The sequence below is a fragment of the Enhydra lutris genome, unplaced genomic scaffold (genome assembly GCF_002288905.1).
Source record: "Enhydra lutris kenyoni isolate GAN:26980312 unplaced genomic scaffold, ASM228890v2 scaffoldscaffold22, whole genome shotgun sequence".
NCBI classification, from domain to species: Eukaryota; Metazoa; Chordata; class Mammalia; order Carnivora; family Mustelidae; genus Enhydra; species Enhydra lutris.
In genome coordinates, this window is record NW_019154106.1 from 28,321,628 (window position 1) to 28,332,118 (window position 10,491).

General features: G+C 42.9%; 1 protein-coding gene across 4 annotated transcripts in view; it reads right to left on the reverse strand.

Moving 5' to 3' along the window:
• LOC111149684 (homeodomain interacting protein kinase 3) overlaps positions 1-7,455 on the reverse strand; it is a 94,919-nt gene extending 87,464 nt beyond the window's left edge. For 3 of the 4 annotated variants that reach the window (XM_022506906.1, XM_022506904.1, XM_022506905.1), the window contains exon 1: positions 7,000-7,454. The gene's annotated coding sequence lies outside the window, so the exon portion shown is untranslated. Of the gene's footprint in view, positions 1-6,999 lie in introns of all 4 variants that reach the window. The other variant, XM_022506903.1, reaches the window with a different exon arrangement.
• Positions 7,456-10,491: the final 3,036 nt, after the last annotated feature.

The following is a 10,491-nucleotide window of genomic DNA, read 5'->3' on the forward strand; positions in this document are numbered from 1 at the left end:
ACTGTTTTGCCTAACAATAAAATTTCATTTAATTGTGGTACGAGTCTGTGATCCAGCTACAAAAAATACTGAAAGCACAGTAACCAGATTAAAAACCTAGTATTTCTGAAGCCAATACTATTCTCACCTAACTTAAAACACTCCAGAGATATTTGTACTGTCTCCACTGAAACTGATTACAAGTTGGCCCAACACGTGTTTTGTTCCGTGAATGTAGCGAAGCACAGCATCATAGCCACAGGCTACATAGCTCATAACCTGCAATTTTCATTGTGATTTTATGTCACTTTACCCTACTTAATCTCAATATAAGTTATCATAAATTACATATTTAAAGCCCTCTGAAGTAGTAACTTAAATTTTTCTTTGGAAGAAATATCTCTAGAAAGTCAGGTTCAATTTTCAATATGTTATCACTCTATCTAACTTATTAACTATTTAAGACCGTACATTATATATCTAAGGTCGTATAGTTTACCAACCTACAAGACTCGTTGTATAATTAAACAGGTAACACAGACTCAAAATATAGACAAATAATATCTTTAGGGCTTTAAATAACCGCTTTATAGGGCATGCAATGTTTTCTAAGCAAGCTATTTTCTGCAAGGGTTTCAAAGTTTACTATTTCATTATTTAAAAAACTGTAAGGTATTTTAATTTATGAATAATATGCAACAAAAGTAGGGGGAAGCTGAAGAATTTGAAGTTAACAAACATTTTTAGAATGTCACATGTTTTTTAATTTCTAAAATGGAAAACAGGTCTTTCTCCACTTGAATGGTGTTACATCCTGATAAACCCATCATAAGCTGAAAATACCAAATAGAAAATGCATTTAATACACCTAACCTACTGAACATCATAGCTTAGCTTTGTCCACCTTAAACCCACTCAAAACACATTAGCCTACAGTTGGGCAAAGTCATCTAACACAAAGCCTATTTTATAATACAGTGGTAAATACCTCATGTAATGTATTCAATACTGTACTGAAAGTGAAAAAAGGAATGGCTGTGTGGGTGCAGAATGGTTTTAAGTATATCATTACTGACCCTCACGATCATGTGGCTGACGAGAAGCTGTGGCTCCCTGCCTCTGCCCAGCATCAAAGGAAAAGTATAAGACCCCACACTGCTAACCTGGGAAAAAAGCAAAATTCAAAATTCAAAGTACAGAATGTGTATGACTTTCACAGCATGGTAAAGTCAAGAAATCCTAAGTTGAACCACGGTAAATAGGGAATCATCTATAACTGGCTAGTCAAATGCAGCCAAGTTTTATAGTTTCTATCAAATTCTATAAAGGCAATGTTCTTGGTACGCCATATAATCAAATGTAATTTATAATTTGAAAAATTATAAAATTCTAAAGGGGGGAGGAAATGACTCATTCTTTTCATCTAATTATTTCAGTATCAAATCTAAACAATGTTTTCCAATTAGAAAAGATGCTCTAGCATTAACAACATGCAAAATAAAATAATTTATCCGAACACCTCTGGCAATCTTTTATTTCCAATGGGACTAAGAATCAGTCTTTCACAATTTAGATCCTTACCTAAAAGATAAAGTACAGCTCAAAGGAGCAACATACTTTGTTATTCTTCTCTAAATCTCTACTTCTTTTAGGTGTAATCCTTTTATTTAAAAAAAAAAAAAAAAAAAAGGCAAAGCAGCAAAGAAAATGCAACATGAAAAGTGTATCTGGAAATCTAATTTTTAAAAGAAGAGATGTTAATCTCAGAAAGTAAAAAAGGAATGAGTGACAGACAGCGGAGAAATTGGGTTTATTTCAGTTTGAAAAACCTACATTCATTTACTATGCACTTTAGTTTTATTTTTAAGTATCTCTAAAAACTAAAAAAAATAAAAAAATTATTTCTATAAATCAAGCTCACTTCAAGAACAATAATATGTTCTATGCTCTTCACACTTCTGATTTCAAATTAGGCATTTAACATAAGAATTTTGTAATTGTAAAGGAAGTTTATCTTCTCTAAGTTCAACATTAAGGAAAATTAGCTTAGACTGAAGAAATAAAAGGCACAAAAAGGAAGGGGGGGGGCGTCAGTGGTTTTAAAAACTGGCCAGGGATAATACACAGATATTACTTCACAACACTGATCTTTTAACAGATGTTATGGTGTATTCTTTTTTTTTCCTTTAATTTTTTTTTTTAAGATTTTATTTATTTATTTGACAGAGATCACAAGTAGGCAGAGAGGCAGGCAGGGAGAGGGGAAGCAGGCTCCCTGCTGAGCAGAGAGCCCAATGCGGGGCTCGATCCAAGGACCCTGGGATCATGACCTGAGCCAAAGGCAGAGGCTTTAACCCACTGAGCCACCCAGGTGCCCCGTTATGGTGTATTCTTAATCTTTCCCTCAAGCTACCACATATTTCACTGAATTTATAACTGAACTCTGGTCTCTAACAACTTGAACATTTAAGTCAAAACAGATTTCTAAGTCTCCTAAATTCACTTAAATCAACCTCCTCCAGCAATTTAGGGCCCGGCTTCCTCTACCTTAATACCTTACCTGACCACTAGCTTCCTCCCACTCAGTCTTCCCCAGCAAGGAAAATTCTCACTCTTAGAAAATTAAAGAAATTGTTTGGGTCAAAGTAACAAAATATATTTAAAGTAAAACATATTGTCCTTGTCTTGTTTCAATTCAAAGACTTCCTATTGGAGAAAGGTAACTCTCTAAAGTACTGACTTGGCCATTAACTACTAAATACAAAAGATAAATCAGTCTACTGACTTAACTGCCCTCAAACCACAAATACCATCCCTAAAAATACAGCATTTCCAATATCAACCAGTTTTTTAAAATTTGCACTCAAGTCCTAAGAGCAGAGGCTCCAGGTCCCCAGCATAACAGTGTGCATCTAAGAATCCAGACACTATGTTGCCTTTGTGTAGTGTGACATATGGCCCTCGTATCAACTGAGGAGAGCAGCCTGATCTGCCAAATAGGTCAAGGTCTAATTTGACAAACATTTAGGTAAAATGTATAACACACATCTTCTAAGTATCTATTCTAGCCTAGTCCTAATAAGGTCGGAAAAAACAGCTATGACAAAACTACAGAAGCAACACACTAATATTAAGTTGTTTCTCCCCAAATCACTTTTTTTCCTCCTCCAAATCATTCTTTTTTTTTTTTTTTAAGATTTTTATTTATTTATTTGACAGAGAGAAATCACAAGTAGGCAGAGAGGCAGGCAGAGAGAGAGGAGGAAGCAGGATCCCTGCTGAGCAGAAAGCCCAATGCGGGGCTTGAACCCAGGACCTGGGATCATGACCTGAGCCGAAGGCAGCGGCTTAACCCACTGAGCCACCCAGGCGCCCCACCTCCAAATCATTCTTAATCCAACCAAAAGAACTGGACTGTATTTCCTTAGGTCAGCCACATAAGTGCTTTGGCTACCCTGAAAACTTACACTGATTCAAAAATTTCGACTCCTGGATGCCTGGGTAGCTCAGTCAGTTAAGTGCCTGCCTTTGGCTCAGGTCATGATGCCAAGGGCCCTGGGATGGAGCCCCACACTGGGCTCCCTGCTCAGCGGGGAGCCTGCTTCTCCCTCTGCCTCTGCCCCACCCCCCAACTGCTTGTTCTGTCTCTCCCTCTCTCAAATAAATAAAATAAAATCTAAGAAAAAAAAAAAGAAGGAAAAAAAAAAACTTCAACTCTAAATATATATCCCTATTCAACTTATGTTGTGTTCAAAGATACAAGACAAGTTAATTTTTAAGCAGCTGAATCCAGAACCAGTAAAGACATTTAAAATAATTCCTTTAGACTCACATTTGTATCATATAAAAAGCGTTACTGTAACAAAGCTTTCAGCAAGTTGGGGGGTGGGCAGGTAGGGACACCTTTAAAGAAGTAATAAAATTGACTGGCAGATTCCTCCATTTTAACAAAATAGTAGTAGTTTTTCTCAGAAGTAACTTCCAAGATAAACATAACACACTGGAAGTCTCAACTTCATACATTAGAAAATTAGGACAGCTGTAAACCCAGAAATTTTACATGAACATTTCTTTTGGTAACAACAATATAATCATATAGCAAGTTATTTTGTATCCTCTAATAGTTAAAGGGCAAGAATAACTCTGGAGAGTTATTTTAAATACAGAGAACTTCACAGTTCCTTAGAACACACTTAAATCTAAATATTGCCATCACTTCTTTATCTCCAAACTCAAACGTAAATGGAATGCAATGGAAACTACATTATTTATGCCTTTCAATTAACTACCACTAACACATTTCTAATCTACCATATCAGCACCTTTGGTGAACTACGGTGGAGAGAATATAGAAAAATCATTTCAAAAGTCACCAGAATAAGTCACTGTAACACTCCAATGGAAAATAACATGCAACAAAGTATTCCCTTCAATGGATGTGAAACAGGTTTAGGAAACAGTATTTCAGCGTTCTGGAATCCACATTTCCCCTTTCCTACCTATGAACGCCTTCAGTGTTCAAGTATCAAATATTTAAAACAAAAGCTCAATCAGAAAGTTCATTCAACAGCTGTTGCTATTTTAAGTTGCAAGGAAAAAAAAAAGCTTTTAATATCTTACAATAAACAAATACTAATGTGCCCTGCCATACTAGCTACAGCAGCCTACCTCTGTAATTTGCACCTTATTTTATGGTACTCCATGACAGAACATCCAAAAAATTAAAATAGTATGATCTGAAGCTTCTTTTCAAGCATGTTTACAAGAAGAATTATCTCATAAAAACCATCCACTTTTATGTGACTCTAAAACTCCATGCCCAGAAGCCAATGACTGGTTTATAAGCAAGATAATGACTAGTTCAATGGAAAAGATATTACAACAATAAACGAGGACTAGCTCACCATGTTATGATCTGCCTGCCTAATATGTGTTTAGCTACTGTAGTCAGCAATGTCCAAATATAAATTTGAAACATTTAATGACTGGTTCTGTTGTAGATTTCAAGCTCATCTTACCTTTTTAAAACATAGTTGGAACCTAAGGCTCCCCACAAAAAAATTCTTTTTTAGAAAATATATTCCCTAGAGTAGAGAAAAAAATTCAGGAACAAATTGTTATTTAATTTTATGGTAAGTACAAAAAAACTGCACAGTGAAATGTGCAAAATCCTAAACACTTCAACACACTTCTAACACAAATTAAGATCAAATAAGTTTCAAAAGTAAAAGAAAAATAAGCCTCAAACAGTTTGAGCATTATATTTTATAAATATGAGCTGTCTACACTTTATGAATGGACCCCTAAATATACCAAGAAAACCTTAATTTAAAAATACTTTATCTGACTGGTTACATTTCATTTACTGTTAAGTGGCATAAAGGCATAAGGTAGCCAATAAAACTATAAAAACTATTTTTTTAAAAAGTCAGTTTTATTTTGTTGACTAAGCATACTAAGTTTAATACTAAGTTTAATCATGACCTATCAAAACCTTATCATAGCTCACTGTATAAAATTAGCACTGCACTTGCAAACATAAGCAGAATCTAGACTTATCAAACATATGGTGAGGCTTGCCCAGCTTCTGAAAAATTAAATGAGAATGTAGGATTAAAATGTGTTAGCCGGGGAACAGACAAAGCCCACTGATCCTGCTCAAAAGTTTTCAACAAAAATTTGATCAAAAAGGGCACCTCCTAAAAATTTTAAGGCACCAAGATATTAAAACTTTGAAATAAACTGAAATGGTGTGAATATAAGTGATTCCACGCCAGAAGCTACAGCTAACCAGCAAAACCTAAAATTGGGGGGGTGGGGGGGGACGGGGGGCGGGGAGGGGGTAGTCAGCCAATCCCCAAACTACAAGGTACACATAAGCACAAGCACAGGCTGGTTTACAAGCTAACTTTCCCGGCCCAGGACCAGGGAGACATCAAAGTTGACAACAGAATCTACCAGGAGTTTTCCCTATACGCCAGACGAGAATCTGAAAAACTTCACTGTTGCTAACAGAAGCGCCTTATAATTAGAAACAGCGACGTGACAGGTGGAAAAATAAATTCTAACAGGGCAGCGAGAGGTTGTGAAAACACAGTCCGAGGACTGAACGTGTTCGGACTACTCTGTAACAGGTCCAAGGTAATTTACGCACACACCCTTTAGCGCAATTCCTCAAGCCTAGATAAGATTGGGAAACAGGCTTCGCGGAGAGCCACATACCATTTTAAAACAGCCGTCTCCCTCCCGACAGGAAAACAGACATTCCCAGCCGAAGTCTTTCCGAGAGTTCTCCACCAAGGGACCCGGGCGGCCGCCACCGTAACGAGAGAAGCCGGCAACAGCCCCGCCGCGCGGCCGCCACGCCTTCCTCCAGCCGCGGCAGGGGACGCGGAGCGGCGGGTCACATTTCTCCTCCCCAACAATCACACGCACTCACGTCTCCAGAGTTGACACCCTCCAGACCGGCCGCTCGGCGACGCTGGTGACTGGGCCACAAAGCCAGGGACGCAGCCATCGGCTGGGGCGCTCAAGTTGCGTGCGTGCGTGCGCGTGTTTGTGTTTGTTCCCCTTAATGGAAGACCAGAGGTCTCCGTAGTGACGACCTAACGTCGCGGTGGGGAAAGAGGCCCCCTGTGGGACTAAACAAAACTTCGGTTGCTGGGAAGAGCCGTTGCGCAATCCTGGCAGCGGAAGGCCGGGGCCGCCCAACCCAGCCCGGCCTCAGCGCGGCTTCCCGGAGGCTGCGCCACCGCTCGCACCAACCACGCGCGGCCCCCGCGTCCGGCGGCCTCTGGGCCGCGAGCGGTCCCCGAACTCGCCACCCGGCGGGGAGCCGTAGCGGAAAGGCGGAGCTCGGGTGCGCAGCGGCTCGGCCGCCGATGTTGGACGCGCGACGGGTGCGGACCGCTCGGGAGGCGTTGGACTCCGCCGGGGTCGGACTGAGGGGCCCGGAGGCCCCGCGAATGAAGCTAGTCCCCCCACCCTGGGGTGGGGGCGCCCCTCGCCCTCCTCCCTTACCTTCCTAGAGGCCTGAGCTCTCCCCTCTTCGGGCGGCCGCAGCCCTGAGCATGTCCGGAGTGGGGTGCGGGGCCGTGCCGGGGACAGGGAGCCAGGCGCTTCAGCAGGCGGCACCACCCAGCCCGGGCTCAGCCCCTCTCCGCGGCCGCTGCCATCTTGTCCTGGCGGCTGAGAGGAAACGGCGAAACACCCTCCCCTGACTGCTGCTGCTACTGCTGCTGCTGCTGCTGCTGCTGCTGCTGCTGCTGCTGCTGCTGCGGCTGCTCTGGCTGGTCTGGCTGCTGAGCGCCGGGCCCGTCTCCCTCATCTTCCTTCCCGGGGATTTGGGGTGGGGACGGCAGGGCTGGGGCGAGGGGTGGCGAGAGGCCAGCCGGCCGGCCTCCGACTGCTGGAGCCTACGGACGGCGCAGGGTGCGGGGCCCGCGGCGGCTGGGGCCCATTCCTGACGCCCCTGCCGCTAGAGGAGGAGAAGGAGACAGCCAAGAGAGGCAGCTTTGCCGGGGCCCGCGGCTCGGTCTCCTCAGGCCGCCGCGCTGCCGGCAGTCGTCACAGAGGCAGCTGCCGCTGGCCGCCCCAGTCTCGGGCCCCTCCTCCGCGCCCGCCGGCCTCGGCCGCCGCCTCCGCAGCGCCACCGCCCGCCCGGCCGCGCTGCGCGCCGAGCCCGGGCGGCCCCGCTCGCCTCGGGCCGCGGCGCCTCCGCGAAGCCCCTCCCCGGGGCCCGCCCGCAGCCGCGCCCTTGTAGCTCCGAGCCCGCCTGGCGGCCGGCTTGGACCCGACCCGGAGCTCCCTCCCGCCAGCCCGCCCGCAGCCGCAGCATCCGTCAGCGCCCCCTCTGCTGCTCTGAACCTCACTGTAGGCCCACTCCGACAAAAATACACATTTAAAAAAAGATCCTACCCCCCCAAAGAAAGGATTAAAGTGAGGAAGCAGGATTTTACAGGCCTTTCGAGATGCCGTAATCACAATTTCCCCTTCCACCCCTTTAGGATCTGTTGGCGGCTTTTTTTTTTTAAGGGTCCAAAAATAAGGAAAGGGGAAATGCTTGGTCAAGTGAACAGTCCCGGTCTAAAACAGGTCCTTCCCGCTCCCCCATCCCAAAGAGTCAAGAGTATTGTAAAATTGGGTTAAAGAACGAGGGAAAGACCTTCTTGCACATTTTCCAAGAACATCTCTAAGGTCCCAAACCCTGTAATTGTGAAGTATACCCACCTCTGCGTTCATAACTCTCCATCAAGTTAGTTCCGCTCCCAGAGACTAGTTACCTCTCTCCTGGAGACTAGGAAATAAACAGAATGGCCCATCTCAACGTAACCATAGAACAGTAGAATTTTAGAGATGAAAGAAACTTAGAGATCCTTGATCCAAACTCTTAAGCTAGGGCAGGGCTTCAAAGAAGCTTATGTGACCTGCCCAAGATAATACAGCAAAGCCCTGGTCTGCACGCCCTGTCCCCTTCTTTTCCCTAAGAAACAAACTGACCTTCTAGTACCTACCATTCAGAGTTAATTTGTTTTAATACTTATTGCCTTTTGTTCTTAATCAGTGTTTAACGGGGGTGGGGCTGAACACCTTTCTCTAAGGAAGGGTCCTTGCTTTGTTCCTTTCATAATCTTCACTGGGAGGTTTGACTCTACCCCATATGTATTTATCCTCTGACATTTTCTAATGCAGTAACTGGGGCAGGGCAAAGGGAGTGGCAAATTGCTGCATATTTAATACACATTTATTCCCTGCTGCTTTTCAAATGGCGAGGAGTATTTTTGAGAATTCCTTTTAAAAAGAGAAGAGGATAATATGCCCTGAGGCAGTTGGAAGTATTTTCGAATGACAGTTGTTTTCTTCAAGTTAGGGAGGCGAACCAGTTGAAAAGGCTTCCAGAATAGAAAAACAAAACAATGACTGTCTCTCAGAGAGATAGCAGCATGTTAGCCATTTCTTTTTACTTAGTATTTAGTTACTTTTGGTTTTTCAAAAAAGCAATAGTTAAAAGAACCAAAAAAGGATAAAAAACACTATTCACAGGAGAAAGTTACAATAATAGAAAAAAAAATCTTAGTGAAACAAGGGAACTATTCCACTAGAACTTCAAATTTCCAGAATTTGTGTGAAATATTTCTCTGGATCACATCTAATAGGAGGCTTCAATTCTCCCTATTTTGTGGCCTTACTACATTTATGGAAAAGCTGAAAAGGAATTTTTTTCCTTTTCTATCCCTGACTGCACTATAAGTTCCAGAAGAGGATTCTTTTTTTTTTTTTTTTAACAATTGAATTGCCAGTGCTAACAGTGCCTGATTTATAGTTGTCTTTAGTAAATGCTGCTAAATAAGGCAATAAACACTGTTCATTCAAGTCCTCCACCACTTTATACCTATTGTCTTTTAGCTTAATCTCTTTACTTGCAATCTCTTACCTTTCCAGTCCGTTTGGATTGCCAACATCCAGATAGCTTTCAAAGCCCCTGACTTAGCCATTTTATGAAGTTTGTAAGAAAATGGAAAATTTCCAGCATTCTTTTTTTTTTAAATGCAGACTACTAAATTGTATATGAAAAAGTTAATTGTGTGTAAAAAGATGATAACCAAAAAACAATCTTTTCATTCAGAGGGTGCTGCCTCGGTGGCTCAGTGGGTTAAGCTTCTGCCTTAGGCTCAGGTCATGATCCCAGAGTCCTGGGAGGGAGCCCACCCAGCACAGGCACCAGGTGCCCTGCTCATTGGGGAGTCTCCTTCTCCCCCTCCTTCTCCCTCTGCCAGTCCCCACTCCAGGAACTCCCATTCTCTGTCTCAAATAAATAAATAAATAAATTTTTTTTTCTTTTAAAGATTTTATTTATTTGACAGACAGAGATCACAAGTAGGCAGAGAGGAAGGCAGAGAGAGAGGAGGAAGCAGGCTCCCTGCTGAGCAGAGAGCCCGATGCGGGGCTCGATCCCAGGACCCTGGGATCATGACCTGAGCCGAAGGCAGAGGCTTTTAACCCACTGAGCCACCCAGGCGCCCCAAATAAATAAAAATTTTTTAAAAAGAATCTTTCCATTCAGAATTGCTACTTAAATACTGAGTACCAGACATCGGGCTATACTCCGAGGACACAAGGAAGAGACACCCTGTGAGTTTACACTCTCTCTAGAAAGTTGGTTATTATACAAATAACTAATTATAATATTAATAAGCATTATTTTAAAAAAGAGCATAGCCTGCAATGAGAGAGTAGACCCTAATCAAGTGAGAAGGTGGGGAATCCATAAAAAAACCTCATTCATTTCTCACTCTCCAGGCCTCAACTAAGGGCTTACATCCTCAGAAAGAACCTCCTGACTTCTCTAAGCCACGCCCCCACACATCCTTCATGGGTAGCATTTTTCCCCCCGTTTCCATTTCCTTGGTTGTTCATTCTCTATTTGTTTGATTGAAGCCTTCGTCTCCCACCAACCTGAAAGCTCTGCAAAAGTAGCATATCGTTTGTACACCATTATACACCCCAACTCCA